Consider the following 21012-nt stretch of genomic DNA (forward strand, 5'->3'; position numbering starts at 1 on the left):
TGTTCTATGAGGTATGATTAATCAAATTTATTTACACAGAAAACTTATTTTTTATATGATATCTAAACAAATATCATTTCAAATAGCACTGCAGAATTAGGGTGCAAGTAAAACGTTCCAAGACAAATTTTTGTATAGGAAAATATAAGATGGGTATAAAATTGAACATTGAATTCATAAAATAGTTTAAGTAAATTTCATTATACAGGGAAGTGTTGTCATCTCTTTATAATTAATTCACATGATATATGAAAGGAAATGAAGGAAAATTAGCAATGGAATAAGGAATCCATTGTAATTTAGTGATGACATATTTGATCTGAAAATGAGAAACATAGAAAACAAAACTAGAAATATAAAGGAACTGGATTAATAATAATGATATATCTAATTGAAATAAACAATAACAATTTTATCTATATTTCAATCAAGTTTTTCTTTTTTTAAATTAAAATTACAGAATTTTTTAATTCTATTACTTAATTATCGTTGGATGGATATACAAAACTAAGAAAATTATTTACAAAAAAATTGTTTCGCATTATTTTCATAAAGTTGTTTTCTTTGGTTGTCAAACACTTTTGCCAACTTTAATAAAAATTCCTAATTTCAACTTTAAAATAATGATTTCAAAATAATGAAATTGTTGTTGTTATATCATTTTCCATTCACAATAAATCTCAGCAAGAAAAATGTAAAAAAAAAAAATAACTGAAGCAAATTTGGAAGAGTACAAGGGATATCATAATTTTGCTATACAAAATACTTTTTGTTCATCAAAAGATCAGTGTGTTGATGTGTTGTTACTATGAAAAAATTATTCGACTTTATTTTCAGTTTTACAAAATATTTCTTTGTAATTGTACTACTTAGATGACAAGGGTACTGATATTCTTTTTTTCCCTTTGTTACTGTTGACTATCTGGAAAAATCTCATGATGGGTAATATTTGGTAAATTAAAAAAAATCTTCCAGTTTTTCCATGTTCTTATTCAAAGAACACCTCTGAGTCTGATACGATGACTTTGGTTTCCACTCAAATGATTGAGATTTTTTCTGCAAATGTATAAAATAAAAACAAAATAATCCAATTTCTCTTTACTTCACTTTTCAGAGAGTTTCTATTTCTATCAGTCATAATGATGGCATCTCCTGTTATTGTCATTTGCGTTTCCTTTTTATATACAAACAACAACTGGAATAATTTTATACACAAACCATATTTCCATCATTATGGTACCATACAATGATTAAGTTCAATTGAAACTTCAACTTCTGATGCTACCCTTTTGTCATTTGTCATAATAAATGGAAACGAGGTGTGGCTATTAAATAACGAGATTAATGCTGTAAAATATTTTATTTTAAATTTATACATATTTAGTTACTATCGCCTTCTATATACACCACTACTCAATTCCTACAATGCTCCATGTGAATTTTCCATTGTTCAAAACAGTGCTGGAAGTCTTCTTCTGTAAGCTCTTTCATGATGTGTGCCGCTTTTTCTTTCACAGCTTCAACGGTCTGAAATCTTGCTCCTTTTAATGCAGATTTGACCTTGGGGAACAAATAAAAGTCACATGGTGCCAGGTCAAGTGAATAAGGCGGATGGTTTAACACTGGGATGTTATACTTTGCTAGAAACGTCTTGACAGACAATGCAGTGTGAGCCGATGTGTTGACCTGATGAAGAACCCATGACATGTTTGTTCTTCCACAACTCAGGTTGTTTTTCTTATTTTTTCATGGAGTTAAGCAAGGATCTTGAATAAAGACAAGAATAGTTAACCAACGATCAGATCGGATCAGATTACCAATTTTTTCAATATTATTATTAGTTTTTGACGTGAAAGGGCAACCTAGGCGTACATCATCTTCAACGTCTTTTCGGCCATCTTGGAAACGCTTAAACCACTCAAAATCCGTTCATGTGATAAGCATTCATTTCCATATACTTTTTTAATAAAAGATAAGTTTTGGTACCAGTTTTTCCAAGTTTGATATTAAATTTCACGATAATTCTTTGCTCTAATAAAACACTTACAATTTTTTTGGCAAAACAAAAAAACAGATGTTATCCAAACAACAGCCACAGTCAGACTAATATGTCTACAGAAACTGGAATGACAGCAATCGAAAGAGAAGACTACACAACTATCGATTGTATGAATTTGACGCATGCACAGTTCTTCTGTAGCAGTACCAGTCTTGTTATTTAATAGCCATACCTCATATATGCTACCATTATCAGCAATAATAATAACTCAATCCTCCTTACCAGTCATAAACTTAATTATTTTTTTTTTATTGCAGTTTCACTATTTGCTTTTCCAAGCAACATTAATGTCTGTCAGCAAATTTTAAAACTAAAAGTAAAATTTAACATTTTTATTCAGTTTAATGAAGATAATTTCCAACTGTAAAAATATCACAAGCATTTTCTATTGGAGAGGAACAAAAATGTGATTCTGTATTGCATTATAATGAGTGTCAATAATTTTATGAAATTACAAGGCACAGTTCAAAAGTAAGGGCTGATCGGTAATAAAATGAAAATGGTTGAAAAATTTATTATTTTCAAATACTTTTCTACGTAATAACTATTTTGTTCCTAACACATTTGATATAATGAAACAAGCTTCTTCTAACCCACTGCATAAAATTCCAACGCCTGGATTATAGCCACTTATGCACCAAGATTTTCAACTTTTTACGTTCCTCGAAATTTAGGACGCAAGTCAGTCTTTGAGGTGTAAAAGGGAGGAGTAGTGAACAAAAAGATGATAGTCCCTGGGCGTGAGATCAAGACTATAAGATGGATAATTAAAAATCTACCATCCAAATTTTTCAATTGTTTCTGTTGTGCATCACACGTTATGAAAAAAAAACTCCTGATCCCAGCACTCCGTAAGCTTTAAATGCACAACACAGTTTAGAAAGTGTTTCACAACAGACTTCTGATATGATGGATGTGGCTGGTTCCATGAAAACAATCAAAAAATCAAAAGCACACTCTTTTGGTCCCAGAATAGAGTTGCCAAGATTTTCCTTTGAGATTGGTCTTGATTGAATTTTTTCGGTTTAGGTGAATTGAAATGACAACACTACATGGATTGTTATTTCATTTCATTATTGATGTAAAAAATCTAAATTTCATCACCAGTGATAATATGGGAAAAAATGTGTCTCCTCGTGTCTAAAGCAGCCGAGAAAAACATGAGCAGATGTCATTCTGTGATCTTTATAATATTTTCAACATTCTAGGCACCCATCGTGCATACAGTTTGCAATAGCCTAGAGTGTCTGTCATTATTTTAAACAATGTTGTCTTTAAAACTTCTGGAAATCTAAAGAAATATTGCTAATTGTAAAATAACAATTTTCTCTCACTTTTGTTACACATGTTCAACGAGATCATCATCTCTGTTTGTCATAAACATTTGAATGGCCTTCTGTACACTTATGATTCCATTGTTTCATTTTTCTATCACTTAATGCGGTAGGCCTGTGTTTCACACAATTGACTGTAAATCTCAGCAGCATTATGTCCTTTTGCGTTTAAAAATCTAATCATTGATCGAACTTCATAACTGGCAGTTTTTGTTATTACCACACTCATTTTAACACACTGTCTTGCAAAGATAAACAACAATGAACTGATGGCAATGTGACGGTTACATTACATGCCTAATAGAACTACTTAAAGCTACTCTACATATGCAAACCAATCAGTGTTGCAAATCGTTATTTATAACTCATCGGCCCTTACTTTTGAATCATACCTCATATAATACGTTTCAAATAGATGTTTCTGAGAATGTTTTGGAACTAACTTATATATACACACTGGTACACACAAGAAAATGATGTTATAAAAAAAATATTAATTTAGGTTAAACATGACACAAAGGATATAAATCATTTTTTCAAATAATTTTACTATTTCATTTTAATCCATTAATATTTTTAGACCACTTAATACAATAAAAATTTAGCAAGTGTACATATATTTATACATAAAACACACACAACAGAAATGAAATCTTATTCCTTACAGTTGAAATTAAATCAAATTTATCATTATTAAAAACTAACTTCAAATAAAAACAATAAACAAAAATAAACAGACACTTTTTATTATAAGATCAACTATTAGGGAAAACAGAACAAATATTTAACAACAACTTTATCAAAATTCTTGTATAATATGCGATTCATGTTTGTAACAATAACACAAATAAATAAAGCATCAAATTTTCATAATTTCAAGCCTGAGAACCAGTTTCAAAAAATAAGACGACATTTTGATTTCTCTTCAATATATTTTTTTTAAAACAGTAGCACACCCACACAAATATTTTGCAAGAATACTAATACCAAATAAATGACTTTTACGCACTGGAAAAATTATGTAATTTTTAGTTTTGAATTCAACAACGTAAGAAATACAGTTTACTCTCTTATCTAGAACCTAAGTTACAGTTATTTTTTCAAAAATAACAGGAGAAAACAATTTCTGACATTTTGTAAGCATTGATGTTCTATTTTATTTATTTTTTGTACTTTTTTTTATTAATCTAAGTATATACAAGCTCTGTTCAAAAAATAACAAATAAATAAGTGGCGTACGGTTAGCAGCATTGTGTTTTACATAACCTCCTCTGTAACCACATGTTCTTGAATTTTTGTTTAGTTTTCATATTATTGTTATGAGTGCAATGTGTTTAAGTGTTAGCAGTGATTTTTGTAATGTGTGTTTTTCAGGAGCAACAATACAACATAAAATTTTGCGCAAAACTAGGTAAAACTTTCACAGAAACTTTTAAAGTTTTGAAACAAGCTTACAAAGATGATACTCCGGGTCATACGCAATGTTGCAAATGGTTTTCATGATTTAAAAGTGGTTGTCAGTCAATTGAAGATGACCCTCGACCAAAAAGGCCTTCGACTTCAACTAATGGCACACGCTCAGAAAATTAACAATCTGGTGCGTGCAAATCACCAATTGACTGTTAGAGAACTTGCAGAAAGGGTTAGAATCTCGATTGGATCATGGTGTGACATTAAAAATTGAACATGTATCAAGCTGCAGCAAAGTTTGTTCCTCATTTGATGACCGAACAGCAGAAAGAACATCGAGTGGACAATTGCCAGCAACTCCTTGAACAAGCTGATGATGAAACATTCATGCAAAGGATCGTAAAAGGATACAAAAGCTGGGTTTATGGTTACGACATTGAAACAAAAGTCCAGTCATCAAAAAATCACACATTACAAAAATTGCTACTAACCAAACATGTTGTACTCAAACAACACAAAAACTAAATGAGATATCAACAATCCAAGAACATGTGGTTACAGAGGAACGCAATGCTGCCAACCATATGTCACTAAATATCTCCACTTGAGTGTAATTAAAAAAGTTCAGTTATTTTTTTAACAAACCTCGTAGTTTTTATAAAAAATGATTATCAAGAATGTAACAAACTTTTCAGCCGGATATCTTCTTCTGATGAAAATACAGAAGAAAGTTCATAAAAACATAGGTGCAGAAACACTTTGTTAGCAAGTGACACCTGGCAAAAGTTTTGCCTGATTTCTGTGCACTTCTCTACAAGTTTTGTTTAAAACTTTTAAACCTTTACCTATTTAACAAAGTTATTTTATACCAACCAAACAAAAAATAGTGCTTTTCACCTCAACCTTTTGTCTTTTGCCCCAAATTTATCAAAAACTACTAAAAATACAGTTCTGGGACTTATTCTTTTTCTCAACTTTTCATGTCAGATTTCACACAAAACGACTAAATTTACCCCTTAATTTGAATCCCAAGAATTATAATCTGCCTTAATTTTACTGAAGGTGCAAAAATCAGGGCGAAATCTCACCAGCCGACACTCATTAACCAAGAATTTTCAAACCTGTTTATATGAACTTTTTTTCTTTATTTTCACCAGTAGAAGTTCCAAAATTTTGTTACATTTTTCATGAATCACCTTACATTCATTTATTTTTATTCTTGATATACCCGTTGATGATTACTGTTTAACAATTAGATGTAAAACTAATCTTGATTTTTATTTTTACTATTTATTTATTGTTCCACTGAGGCTTACACTCAGTAATATTTACCCTACATATTTTTTTTTAATGATAAATGGATTTTTTGTGTCATGTGAAAAAAATGCGAACTTACTGGGAATCAAAACCGTCATAACCTGGTTGTTAGGCAAAGATGATACCAATCTGCTAGGGATTGTGAATAGATTTTGAATATTTCTCTTTAGTAGTTAATTTCACACACTATTTACTATAACTCATTATTTAAAACAGAAAATAATAACAAATATGTTTAATCTTAAGACACTGAACATTTTTTAAACAAGCAACTGTGCATAAGCAAAGTATTATAAAAAAGAAACTACATGGTTTCAGCCATCTTTTTAAGCTGTAGCTGGTTCTTAGGCTCAAATTAGTGCAAACTAGTTGACTTAATCAGATTATTGCATTATATAAAAAAATAATAGTGTTTGTTATTTTATTCCCTTAAATTTTATTTTTCCTGCAAAATGTATACTATTAATTATAACAATTAAAATGCATAAAGCACCGTTTATAAATATAACTCCTATAATGGACCAACAATTAAACAAAAAACAATCAAAGCATTAAAAATCTACAAAAAAAAAATCATAAATTAATTTTTTATAAACAGTAAATTTCACCACTACAATTAATATTAAAATTAATAACTACAAGTACATTAGACATGTAAATAAATAAACAGACCTGCTGAGCAGCATTTTGTAGGTTCAAAAGAGGTTCACTGCTTCTTTTAAGAAATAATCTTAATTTATTCTCTTTGGGTGGAGGCTCTTTTTTACGTTGTGGACTTGGTGCTTGGTACAACATCTTATGAAACACTCTGTAAAATAACATATTTTTAATTAAAATATAAATAACTAAAATGCAACCCTAAGCAGAATTTAAACGCTACTATTTTTATATGATAAGCACAACCATTGTGTTTTTTAAATTATTTTTAAAATCAGTTAATATGACTTAAATTAAAACAAATATAATATCAATTGGTCATTCTCGAAGCAATAGGAAATATGTTTCCGTAACTAGGTAAAATTATTTGAAGTGACCCAAAAAAACATAAGCTGATTGCTTGACAAATTAAAAAAAAAATTGAAACTTACCCACTTGTTTCCTATATATTTCAGGACCTTGAAATTATTATTTTTATTTAAGTAGTTTACCTGTAACGGCCATTTTTGTTATGGTGTGCACACCTACTTTTGTGGTAGTAAGGGTTTATAGAAAAAAAAATCATAAATAAAAAACCATTGGTCCTGGACCACTGGTCTTATTAAAGAAAATTTTTATCAGTATTATTCTCACAAGCAATGAACACAGTAGGGGTCCAGGTGGCGAAGCCCCATGGCAAGACATAGCAAGTGAAACAAGCTCTGACCAGCTAATAATAAATAACAAATCTGTTTATGTACTATAATTTTGTTTTTTTTATTTAACTTTTTTCTTCATTTGGTACATTTATAAGATTATATAAAGTATTCCTGGCAAATGGGATAGCTCTCAAATTTAATGATTTAACTGGCCATTAAACATTATCTGGAAATTTTGAGCAGATTGGTCATCAAAAGCAGCAGTAGTCTGTGCTCCAATTTTGTTTGTTAGCGATATTTTTAATAGCTTTGTTGTTAGAACTTTGTTCTGAAGTAAGTGTTTCAATGTTTTCAATCTTACTGTCACTGTCCAAATCATAATTATTATCACTTCTGTAGCCAAAATTCTATTCATTATTATTATCACAATCTTCATCACCTCTTTTGTTTTCTAAAATTTTCCTTACATTTTAGTCAGACATTACTCTCCTCACATTTAGTCATCTTTTCAATCAAAAAATTTCAAGGATTTCATTTTCTCTTGGGGGCACAACATGTTATCAGCACCCAGACACAAAATTACTATAGTAAATGATTAAAAATTAAAACACCTATGCGGTATCTTAAGTGCGAAATAAAAATAATATTAAAAATCTAATATGAAACAACAAAATTGTTGTTTCAAAACAACAATTTTGTTGTTTAAAACAACTATAAACGTAAGTCAAAAGCCAAAAACAAAATATTTGAATCCAGATGCATAGCCTTAAGAAATCGTAAGATGTTAGGTACATTGTTGCCTAAGATATTTCGGATGTTAGCTCCCAGTTTAAACTTCTGATGTAATGCCGCTTAACAGGCACAGTCTACAAGGTGTGATATACCTTGAAATAAAGAACAAATTGAAGTTGAAAAAAGTACAATATTAGGAATGTTATTAGTACATAAGGTTTCATATATATGGTTTTAATGAGGCATGTTGGTTGGTACATGATGTACAATAGCACCACTGTATGTGTTAATCGTGTTCAAGCTTTAACACTTCACTAAATGGACCAGTTTTAATGATTTTTATTTTCTAGAAATAATTCCTATGTTGGTTCCATTGTAAGTTTTCCCCTTACAATTAAGTCAAAAATTTTTTTTTAAATGAAATATTACATTGTCTAAATAAGCAATTTGAAGAAAATTAGTTTTTTAAATTCTTTGTTTTTTATTTATTTGTCATTCAATTATTTCATTCATTTTTTTAAATATGATAAAGAATTAAAATAATAGAATAATTATTTTTGTACATAAAATGTATGTATTTATGTTAGTTGATGTTTTTTATGTATATAATTTGTAGTCAATGAAATAAATTATTAGATGAAATGATTCTCTCTAGTCATTAAAATCTTAGCACAGCTCCCTTGTGCATGTCGTCAGAATCCACAGAGCCCCCAAGGGAAGATAAATACATTAGATAAGGGAAAAAATAACAGTTAGAAAAGGATGATAATCTACAACACAATTTTGAAATAAGACAAACGAATGTTCCCAAAGGAGTAGAACTAAATTAGTTGACTTGCTATTCAAGAACAAATAATGTCTTGTTATTCACAAGGGACATGTTTTAAGTATTAAACAAAAACAGTAATAACATGAAAAGCAAGACTTTAGTATTGTGGAAGTTAAGGAATTATGTTACTTAATAATATAGTAGCATGAATTTATAATGGTTTTTTTCAAACATGATAGTTAAACATACAGAATGTATCACGAAGTTCTCCCGGGACTTTCATAGCCTATTCTACTCATGAAAATAACAAAAAAAGTTCACATAAACATACATCCTAAAATGTTTCCTCTGCAAACTATGGCTGATGAAAGATTTCACTCAGATTTCAGTTACTCCGGTGAAATGAGGTCGTACTGAAATTTTAGGAAGATAATTAAGGAGCAGAATTACTGATTTCTTATGGATTTTGAACTGAAAAATCAAATAAAATAGGTCCCAGAACCGTACCTGCAACAGTTATTGAGAAATATAGGGTGAAACCAATAAATTGGGGGAAATAAATTGGAGGGTTTTTTATATTTGACATATAATAAGTTTGCCCAATGGGTAATAACACATAAAACAAACAAAACAAAACTTGTAGAGAATTTAATTCAGAATAAAATGGGGTAAAATAAGTTGAATAAAACAAAGAAAAATTGAAAATATTCAAAATTTATTTAGAAACAGTACACTAGACCAAAGCGTATTATACATACCAGTTTATATTAATTGTTCAAAAATGACGCTGCCATTTTTACATTTCTTGGCACGATTCTGTACTGCAGAAGTGTTTTTTTTTTAATTTATCAGGGATGTCCTTAAGTTTCTCAGCGCATCCATAATGCGGACAATTAATCATGAGAATGTATTTTTGTTTTGTATATAATATTTTTCATCCATGTCCAGATGGAAAAATCTAAAGGTGTTAGATTAGGCAATCTTGGTGGCCAGGTATGTGGACCTTCGTGACTGATCCACCTATTTATTGGTTTTCACCCCTATTTCTCAAAAACTATTGCAGATATGGTTCTGGGACTTATTTTATTCGATTTTTCAGGTCAAAAACCATAAGTAATCAATAAGTCAATTAATGTCCAAAAATTTCAGTATTATCTAATTTCACCTGGGTAGCTAAAATCTGAGTGAAATCTTTCATTAGCCATAACTCGCAAACTAAGCGTTTTAGAACGTAAGTTTAGGTGAACGTTTTCCATTATTTTCATGAGAAGAATAGATTATTAAAAGTCCCAGGAGAACTTTGTATTACACCCGTATATGTAATAATGAGTTATTCTCCCAGTAAATATAGCTAGAATAGCAACATTAAAGCAGAAAGTATGATGATCATGCAAAGAACGGGTATCAGGTTTTAACAAATTTTTATGTTTTAGGGTCCAATTATTTCATCTAGACCAAAAAATGTATGTAAGTATTATGTGTATCACATTGCTTTTGGTCTTGTATCTCAGGATTGAACAAACTGATTTTCATCAAGTTTGGTTCAAATATTTCTATATATGGGACATTCAACCATATTAATTTTTTTTTTCAAAATTCTTTAAGGTGGTGGGTGGACATTGAAAAAAAAAACAGATTTCGATTTTCTTTAGACGCATTTTTGAAAACTTTAGTAAGCCAAATTTGTTGTTACCTACAATTCATATTCATATATAAATAATCCAAAATTTTTTTTAAGGATCAACCCCCACCTCTTAAAATTGAAAAATATGTTTTTTTCTTTTTCTCTATCTCCCTTTGATTTAAATATTTATTTCAAACATATTTTGAAACTTTAAACTTCATAAATAGAGCTATCATGAAAAGTGTACATTTTTTTAAACCATAGATCCTGGACTTAAACTATAGAAAAAGTTCTTATTTTAGCATTTAATGAATGGGATGTTGTTAGAGTTGAAGAAAACTTTACTTAAACAATTTTTTTAAACTTAACCTATTATATGAATATTTTTGAAAACATTTTCTTAAAATTTATTCCTAACCTCTAAAAAATATACATGCTGTTTTTTTGGGTTTTTTCGCTCAAACTCTTTTAATTTTTAATATTAACAAAATGTTTTAAATATTTTTCTTCATCACTTAAAGATTATTAAAATTAAAGTAGCTTCAGCACCTATATTATATCCCAGATCCAAAATGAGAAGCAATTTTTTTCATTACTTTAATAAAAGTTATACTTTTTAATAAGTTATACTTGATCAAGATAGCTGGGATAGTCATGCAATACTTTGTCAGCTTTTTTTATTTATAAACACTTCCTGACCTACACGTAAAACATCCAACAAATTACTAGTCATGAAATATTATCTTACTTATTTTGATACACTAACTACAAAAGTCAGTCAAATGTAAACCATACTTTTATTTTTAACATTTATTAATATAGAATAAAAATACAAAACATATTTATTGCTTTTCTATGTAATCTGTGTAGTTCTACACATTTTACCAATGTCTGGTGAGTTTGTGGGAAAAACAATTTGAGGAAACATCACAAACCAAATGCAAATGAACTCTCCTACTTCATTATCAATCTAAAATCAATATCCTCCTAGTACCTCCTTCAATGGCCTGAAAAAAAAAACACAGGGGGATAAATCTGGACAGTATAAGGATATTTAAGGTTTTCCAGTAAATTTCATCCACTTTATCCCGAGTGTTGAGATCGGCTGTGTGAGGCTTGGCATCATCGTAAAGGAGAATCAAAATGGCACTTTTAGTTCATGTAGACAGTTTTTATTTTGTCCAAAAGCTGGCAGTATGTCAGACATTGTACTTTGAATGTGACATTTGAGAAGAAAATTGAAGAGCAATATTCTTTTCCATTCCCAAAAGATGGAGACACAAACTTTTTCAGCTGATTGACACACTTCACCTTTACAGACAGGTTCTCCATCCTATTCCACTACATACTTCAGAATGTAATGATGGATCCATCACAAACAATTATTTGATGTGAAACATTGGCTCTCTCTTGTCAAAATCGATTCAAGAGCCTTTGACAAATTTTCTTAGGGCCTGTTTCTGATTTTGGGTTAAGAGTCTTGGAACATACTTTGTAGAACCCAAGGAGCTTTGCGATAATGGAATGACCATTCCTGACAGATCCGCCGAAACAATTTTATACTATAAAATGTCAATCATCTTCAATCTGATCATGGATTGAACAGTCACAATTCCTTGAACACCAACTGTGACTCATTTTCTACAGCTTCAAACCTTATTTTACCCAGTTTCTTAATTTAGTCATAGTTTTGCCTACGTGACAATGTCACATCCCCAAACTGTGCATGCAGTCGAGTCAAAATTTCATACAGTTTTGACACCCTCATCTATAAGAAATTTCACAATAATACATTGTGCATCTGACAATGGAACCTCTTGATCTAACATAACACTACTGACCAGAGATAAGTGAATACTAAAATATCGGCGATTTGAGCCCCTTACCACATCAATACCTCTGTCACTGTAATCCATCACTAAGCCTTTAATTATTTAAAATATTGGTATGCAGACCGTGAAAACAAAAGTACAGTTTATGTTTGATTGAACCTCATACCAATGAACAATTTGCAAATTTACCATTAATAAAAACTAACATAAACATTCTCGTTATTTTTATTTATGAAAAACCAGTAACAGCGTACTATCTCTGACAATAATGTATAATCATTTAACATACTTTTGAAGTCACTAATGAAGAATAAAATTATTTAGGTCTAAACTAAATGTAAAAAAATACTTATAATCCTATTTATGTTTTGTCATACGAAGAAAATAATTTGTTAACTTGCACATGTTTGCTTAAATTTTTACACAAAATAACTCATTCTTTTAACATATCCCTTAAATTTCAAATCTGTACCTTTAATCAATTATCAGCTATTATTATTCACTTTGTACAACCATTTTATCTTTTAAATTAGATACAATGTAGAAACAGCAAACAAGATTTTTTGTCTGCATCATTATTTAAAATTGATGAATTTTATAAGTTTCTTTTTTTCTGGATGATTAATTCACAATAAAAGCTTGAAGCCTGTGCAAGGGAATATGAAATGGAAATTTTATAACATGTGAAAAATGCCATACCTGACAGGATTTGAACCCAGGGCTTCAGTATAAGCAGCCAAGACGCAACCACAGAGATCAATCATCACTAAGCTGAATTTTTTCTTTTTTTTAATTTTTACACACAAAGAAATAATTCTTTTAACTGAACTTCTAAATGAGTAATAAATTATAGGAGTAGGTAAATTCTCTCTCTCTTTCGACCCTGCCTATGGATACAAAGCCAAAATGCTTTTATTAAGTTTCATATATTATTATACTACCACATACCAGTAAATATTAGTTTTGAATTATTATTTTACTTTTGTTTCTTTTAACAATTTGTTCAGGAATACAAAGAGACTAAGAAATTTGCAATATGACAGAACGAATCAATCACAGGCAGTTACAATTTAGGGTGTGTTTAGACAAGTCCTAACCCTCACTATACCTAGTCTAGTTACTGCCTCACTGTCATTTGGTTTTTAGCTGTATTAGTGAAAACTAGTAATGATCTCACCATGGTCAAAAACTGAATAGAGTACTTTTGCAGTACAAATTTGCACATGGATTAAATATTAATCAGTGTTCAGAGGAAATGACCCTTATGCTAGGAGAGGATTATCCTCATCATACAGCAATATTTAAGAGGTACCAAAAGTTTGAAAGAAAAAATTTTGGCATAGAGAATTCTCCAAGGTTGACCATCTTTGTCTGTGATGAAGAGAAACATTGCTGAAGTACAAAATATACTTGAGACAGACAGACATACCTGTCTACAACCAAACGAGGTGTCCTTGGGCATTAACGGACCCACAGTTCATGCTATTCAGCGAGATCACCTTCATGTTAGGAACCTTTGTACCCTTTGGGTGCGCATAACTTGACCAATGATCAGATGGCATGTCACGTTTTCATAGTGCCATAAAATGCTGAAAAAGTTTGAAAACAGGAAATCCCTACGTGAACAGTATTGTGATATGTGATGAAACTTGGGTGTACATTATGATACCTTGAATATGTGGGGACCCCCCTGCCATTGGCTGTTTGAGAATCCAAATCAGTGAAGAAATTTTAGAACGAGTTGTGTCAAAAATTCAGAAGTCAGTTACAGGGGAGTGGTATACTTAGGAATGCCTGCCTAAAGTTGTCAAACCTATCTAAAAACAGTGCCTAAATTTATGGTTTCTCACAACAATAACACTCCAGCACATTGCTCTAATGTTTGTTCTGAGTATTTCACCAGCACTGAAATAAGACTGTTAAAAGTACACTTCCTAAACTCTTGACCTCACTCTACATTCTACAATTACATTCTACATTTTTTTAGATATTACTTAATTTCCTCTTTTATCAGTTAAATTAAAAGTAATTTATATATAAAAATCTATAAAAAATAATTTTAAGTTAGTAATAACATTTATAAAATACGATACTGGCCAATTTAAAATAACAACAAAAGCACAGAGCTCTGACTAACGTTTATAAGTCATATAGTTCTGAAAAAAAAATGGTTTTATAAATTGAATAACAGCTCATAGTCAGTTAAAGATATAGATCTAAAATTTAAGGAGTGATAAAAGTTATAAGTGATAAGTTAAAAAAATGGACTAGCTTACATAAAACTTTGAGTAAGATTGGTGCAATAGTTCTTTAATACCATATGATCAAAGTCTAGCTATCAACAAAAGACACGAAAGATATTCGTTTTCCAAACTCACAGTAAAAATATATCTTGAAAAATGAAAAGTCTAAAACCATCAAATGTAGAATAAATTTTGATGTGATTTGTTTTGAAACTGGATGGATAGTTTGGTTTCTATAAGGATTCAAACTCAAATGCATATAATTTCAATGATGACAACAAAAATTATAGCTTCAATATTTAATGCAATAGCAAACATTCCAAATTCATCTGTTATTCTTGAACAAATGATGTACATAAACTCACTACTGTATATTTCCATCCAAACATTAATAAATACAAACTAGAAATTACCAGCTTCTGGCTGCTAACACAGCTTTTACAGCACAAACCGGTTCTCTTGTATCACTAACAAGAAATGTAACGTCACACAATTCTGGCATATTAGCCAAAAATTTCATATCTTCAGCTAAACCAGTTTTATTTTCAAACGTACTAAGATCTGGCTCATCTGTCATCAGAGTAGCTTCAGCCATTACACTGCTTGGTACCACCTGCACTTCAGGCATCCTAAACTGCAAAATAAAACTAAATTATTATTACAATAAAATTAAAACCTGATAATTTTTTAAGATGTTGACACTAACTTATGTGGTTTTTAATTAGATTAGTTCTTTCAAATCTTCAAAAGATTCATCGCCAGGGTAATTTAAAAGCCTTCAAAACGTATGAGGGACAATCCAAAAATTAACATCTGATTGGTCATTGAAAGTTAACTGGTTGCCATAACAATTCAAAGCAGCCACAATAGTCATCAGCTATTTATAATCTCATTGCATGCCCATCGACTGTGCTGTAAAACAATGGTCAATAAATCAGGTAAAAATCAAATTTTGGCATTGATGTTGAAATTCATGATTTAACTGTGTAACTATTCCATATTCCATGTAAAAGTGGCTAGAACAAGGTGAATCATCCATTGAAAAATTCACGGCTAACAGTATATATGATAAAAAGAAATTACAATGGGCCAAGAAATACATAAACTAGACTTTTGTAGATTCTTCAACGGTTGATTTTCCCCAAGAAATTCATTTCACTGAGGAAGGAAAATGTCTCCAGTTTGTTTGAATGGATGATGGAGAATATGTTTCTTCTAAACACATTTGTTTTATTTGTGAAACACCTGATAAAACAAATTTTTTGGGGCCATTTTTTTGTTGAAGGAGTTCATTGTGTTTCAATCAAAGGGAAGATGAATTTAGAAAAAATATATAATGATTTTCTAAAACAGAGCTCTGCCCTTGGAAAAGAAAATCAGGGTATTCCACCAAGATCTTATTCTTTGTAATTTTTCAAAAACAGCAAATAATCTCACGAATTACAATAATATCCGTTTTCTTAGGCAGGCTAGGAAAACTGCTGAATTCAACCCTGTTGATAATTTATAGATCATATGGTGAAGTAGTAGCATCTCAGCCTTTCATCCCGATGGTTGATCTAGTGATGAATGCATCTTCCCAAATCAGCTGATTTGGAATTCGAGAATTCCAGGGTTCAAGTCCTAGTAAAGGCAGTTATTTTTATATGGATTTGAATACTAGATCGTGGATACCGGTGTTCTTTGGTGGTTGGGTTTCAATTAACCACACATCTCAAGAATGGTCGAACCGAGACTGTACAAGATTACACTTCATTTACATTAATACATATCATCCTCTGAAGTAATACCTGAATGGTAATTTCCAGAGGCTAAACAGGAAAAAGAAAGAAAAGAAAGCCTTTCATCCAGAGGTCCTAGATTCAAATTCCAGTCAAGCATGAAATTTTTCTCATACTACAAAATTCCATGTGCAAGATTCAAAGCACCTGTGTAATTCTACAAACCAAAAAATAAATCCATGTGCAAGTGAGGAACCAGTTTTGGGATAAAAAATTGAAACAAAGTATAAAATTAATTTAGCCTACTCCAAAAAAAAAGTAGTGAAAGAGGTAATAAAATAGAAAAGCAGAAATATTTTATACTAGGAAAAATGTATGTTAGGTTAACCTCAGTTATCCTTTCGCTAGTTTATAGAACATCATTACCCCATGAATTATATTACATTTATTGCTGCACATATAAACGACTGTATTAACAAAATTTATAACTCATGTTCATGTTCATTCCTGAGCGTTTAAGGTAGTCCCCCATCAATAGGTTAGTGCAATTAAGGTGATTATGTTAGATTTTAGCAAGCATGTTCATACTTTCTGATTAGATCATTGTACTACGTACGAATACTGATATTTATTATTAAAATTACACCACACATCTTAGTTATTTGAAGTGTTGTGTTGTCATTATCACCGTTGTAGTAATTACAATTCAGTAATGCTACAAATCTTCCTGTGAATATATATGAATTGTTTGTTTTATCAAGAGATAAAATGAATTGCATTTGATCTGTTTCAACATTTTGGTATTTTACCAGAAGATAAATAGTGTAATCAAGGGCACGTCATGGCATAAAATCTTTTGAATGACTGAGAATGGTGGCAATACAAGAAAAGGCAGTACCTATTCACAATATAAGTGTCCAGTCTGATACATGGTTGCAGGGCTCTAAACTAAGCCTTGATAAAATGTTACTATTTATTTATTCATGGAACTATGAAATGACAACTGAGGCATTCTGTGAACACAAATTAAATATCAACCATATTACAGCTGTTGACTGGAAAAATTATCTATGGGAAGTGTGTGCCAAGAAGCTTTTAAAATCAAATTGTGTAACTGGCAGCCCAGGTCTGACAGTAGAGATCAACAAGTCTTTATTAATAAAGAGGAAAAGTCCCTCAGGAGCAATTGCTGTTCGGAGAGCTATGCCATGAAACAGAAGGTTTCATGATGCAGTAGATAATCGTTCTGCAGATATGATATTGCTGATTATAGTACAGCACACTGTACCAGGTTCAATAATAATTTCTGTCCAGTGGAAAAAATTTCAAATGGTATATGTAATTTGAACAGGAATTATGTACACTACCATTCACAGAATGCAGAATTTCATTGATCCACTAACAGTATCACATACTCAAAAAGTAGAAGTACAGGTACAGCTAAAAATAAAATGCACTGTAAAGTAGCAAGAGAATTTCTGAACAGCTACTTGTGCAAATTCTTATCGTAGAAAAATAAAAACTGATGATCGCAATAAGTTTCAAGCAATTCTTTCTAGAGATATGAGGTGTGTGAGAAAAGTAATGAGATTGGTAACACTGCGAGCGATCTGGCAATGCTGTGTCTACCGGTCTGTGCTAGACCGGTTTGTTCATCCCTTCCACATGCTCAGTACAAGTTTCAACTCTGTTCAGCCAATACATTATTTTTGACAGCGCCATCAGTGAAGTTGTGCTTTTGTTGTGTGTTACGAAAATGGAGCATCAGAATTTAGAGCAAAGTTGTGCAATCAAGTTTTGTGTTAAACTTGGGGAATCCACAACTGTGACCTTTGAAAAGTTGAAACAGGCCTATGGGGAACATTACTTATCAAGAGCATAAGTTTTCCGCTGGCACAAATCATTTTTGGAAGGCCGAGGACACGTTGAAGATCAGCCTCGCTCAGGGAGACCTTCAGCTTCAAAATCTGACGAAAATGTTGAGTGTGTGAGGGTTCTTGTGAGATCAGACCATCGTTTAACAATAAGGATGATGAGTGAACAGTTAAATTTCACCGTACATCAAATTTTGACAGACGATTTGGACATGCAAAAGGTTTGTGCGAAATTGGTGCCGAAAAACCTCACAACGGAACAGAAAGACAATCGAAGAAACGTGTGCGTTGATCTCCTTGAGGATTGACAATGACCAAGAATCTTCAATCGTGTGAACAAAGGTGATGAATCCCGCATATTTGAGTACGATCCTGAAACAAAGAGGCAAAGTGTAGAGTGGCACACTCCATCTCTCCTCGACCAAAATAATGTCAAATGAGCAAATCAAAAATCAAAACCGTGCCGATTTGCTTTTTTAGCAGTAGGAGTATCATGAATAAAAAATTTGTTCCTCCAGGACAAACTGTCAACCAAGTGTTTTACAAAAGTGTCCTTGAAAGGCTCAAGAAAAGAGTGATTCGCATGAGACCAGACACTGCAGACAAGTGGATGCTTCGTCATGACAATGCCCCGTGTCACACGACCATTTCCATCACAGAATTTTTGACCTCAAAACACATTCCTATGGTTCCTCAACCCCCCCCCTATTCATCTGATTTGAGTCCTTGTGACTTTTTCCTTTTCCCGAAATTGAAACGTGTCTTAAAAGGACATAATTTTGGAACTCTAGAGAACATTCAAAAGACTGTGACCGACCAGTTAAAAGCCCTACCAGTTGAAGCCTTCCAGTGCTGCTATCAGGAGTGGGAACAATGACTCTGTCAGTGTATAGCCGCCCAAGGGAACTACTTTGAAGCGGATAATATTATTGTTTGAAAAAATAAAAACTTTAGTAAGTAAAAAGTCAGTGTCATTACTTTTCTCACACACCTCGTATTTCTGCTTTTTGGCCTACACAATAAATAATTGTGTTCAAATGCCAGTATTCAATGTTTCGAATATTATTACCTCAATTTCAGCTTTCATTAATTTAATCATTTCAATTGGCAAATTTTTTTTTAACATTTTATAAAAATTATTTTTGACATTTTTATAAATTTATCTATCTGCACATTTTTTATTAATTTTTTTTTAAATGTAAATTAATTAAGAATTTCTTAAATATTTTTTTTCTAAAGCTAATCTAATTTTTTGATAAAAATACAGACAAAATATATTAGGGGAAGATAATGGAAGACAACCACTATTAATCTTTAACACAAAAGAGTCTGAAATTTTTCAATTAATTCAATAATAATGGGAGAGACTGCATAACAAGAAATTACACAAATATAAAAGTAAAATAATAGATTACATAAAAAGGAAATATTAAATGAACAAGTTACATTTTTAAAGAGAGTATTATTAGAAATCCCCACAATAAAAACATCAACAATACTTGGTGAATAAATACCAGTACTTCTACAGATGTAACAAATGTTTTAATATGTAAATACATTTTAAAGGATTTATAATAACTTGATAACAGACCCAGCATTTCTGAAAAAAAGAACCAAAGGGCAATTCACAAAAAAATGCAGATAGAAAACTACTATTATAAAGTAAAGAAAAGCTGAGAGGTGGCAACAGTACACAGAAAGGAAAATTTGCTGGTGATATGTTGAATAAAAAAGAAATAAACTGATGAAATCAATTAGAATCTAAAATTTGAGTTTTATATAGCTCTTTAACAATTTCAACAGGGTTGAAATTGTGGTTGAAATTGTTAAGAGCTATATCAATGGAATCATGGGATTCCACCTCTTTAGTGGGTACTGAATTCTATAATTACATTAAAAGATTTATAATTTGTCGAAATTGTATTCTTTTAAAGATTATTATGGATGTATATGCAATTTCTACTGTCCTGTACTGGAATGATGTAATATCTAAAACATAGTATTTTCTTCGTTCTATTGTCATTATTGCCATATTGTATTTTTATTATGCTTTTAATTAAATCATCATCTTTGAATGTACTCTGTGATGGTACATATTTTATATTTATATACATCAATGTAATATTTCTTGAGTACATTTTCTTTTTATCATTATTAAAAACTTCCTAAATCTCTAAATTATATTTTCAGTCATTAATAATATGTTTTCATTTTAATAAATGGTCAGCTACATTAGATATACTACAGCTGACCATTTACTAAAATCCAAACATTATTACTTTTTGCAAAATAATTTAGATTTTGTAAGTTGGTAATAATGATAAAAAAAATGTATATTTAATGTAACTGACCATTTATTAAAAGGTATAAATAATATTGCTGTTATATGTATATAAATGAGGGCTATTTTTTAAGTTAGGTCAGATTGGCTACGGAGAGAGGTTTAGCTCCGAGCAACTCAGGCTTCAGGATGCTTGAGTTGTGCGGGTCAACAACATAAGATGATGTTTAGCACGGAAAAGACCACGATGATGCTCCTCACATGCTGTTTGGCAGTGAGTTGGCTAGCCCATGTTTCAAAGAAAGGCTAGCATATAAAGTATGTTGAAGTTCAAAAGTAGCTCAGGTGTTTCTTGATGAGAAGTTGCAATTTAAGAAGCACCTTCAATATATCACAGGGAAGGCCTGGAATGCTTTCCTGGTATTCAACTTGTAGTCAATCCTGATTGGGGGTCTTAATTTCAAGACTATGAGCATTCTGTATAAGGCATGTGCAAGGCTATTATGCTAAAATGTGGCACC

General features: G+C 31.0%; 1 pseudogene; it reads right to left on the minus strand.

Annotated features, from left to right (window-relative positions):
• Positions 1–21012, minus strand: part of LOC142320501 (serine-enriched protein-like) — an 83734-nt pseudogene that overhangs the window by 25591 nt on the left and 37131 nt on the right.

Source organism: Lycorma delicatula, chromosome 2 (assembly GCF_047948215.1).
Source record: "Lycorma delicatula isolate Av1 chromosome 2, ASM4794821v1, whole genome shotgun sequence".
In the NCBI taxonomy this organism is placed as follows: domain Eukaryota; kingdom Metazoa; phylum Arthropoda; class Insecta; order Hemiptera; family Fulgoridae; genus Lycorma; species Lycorma delicatula.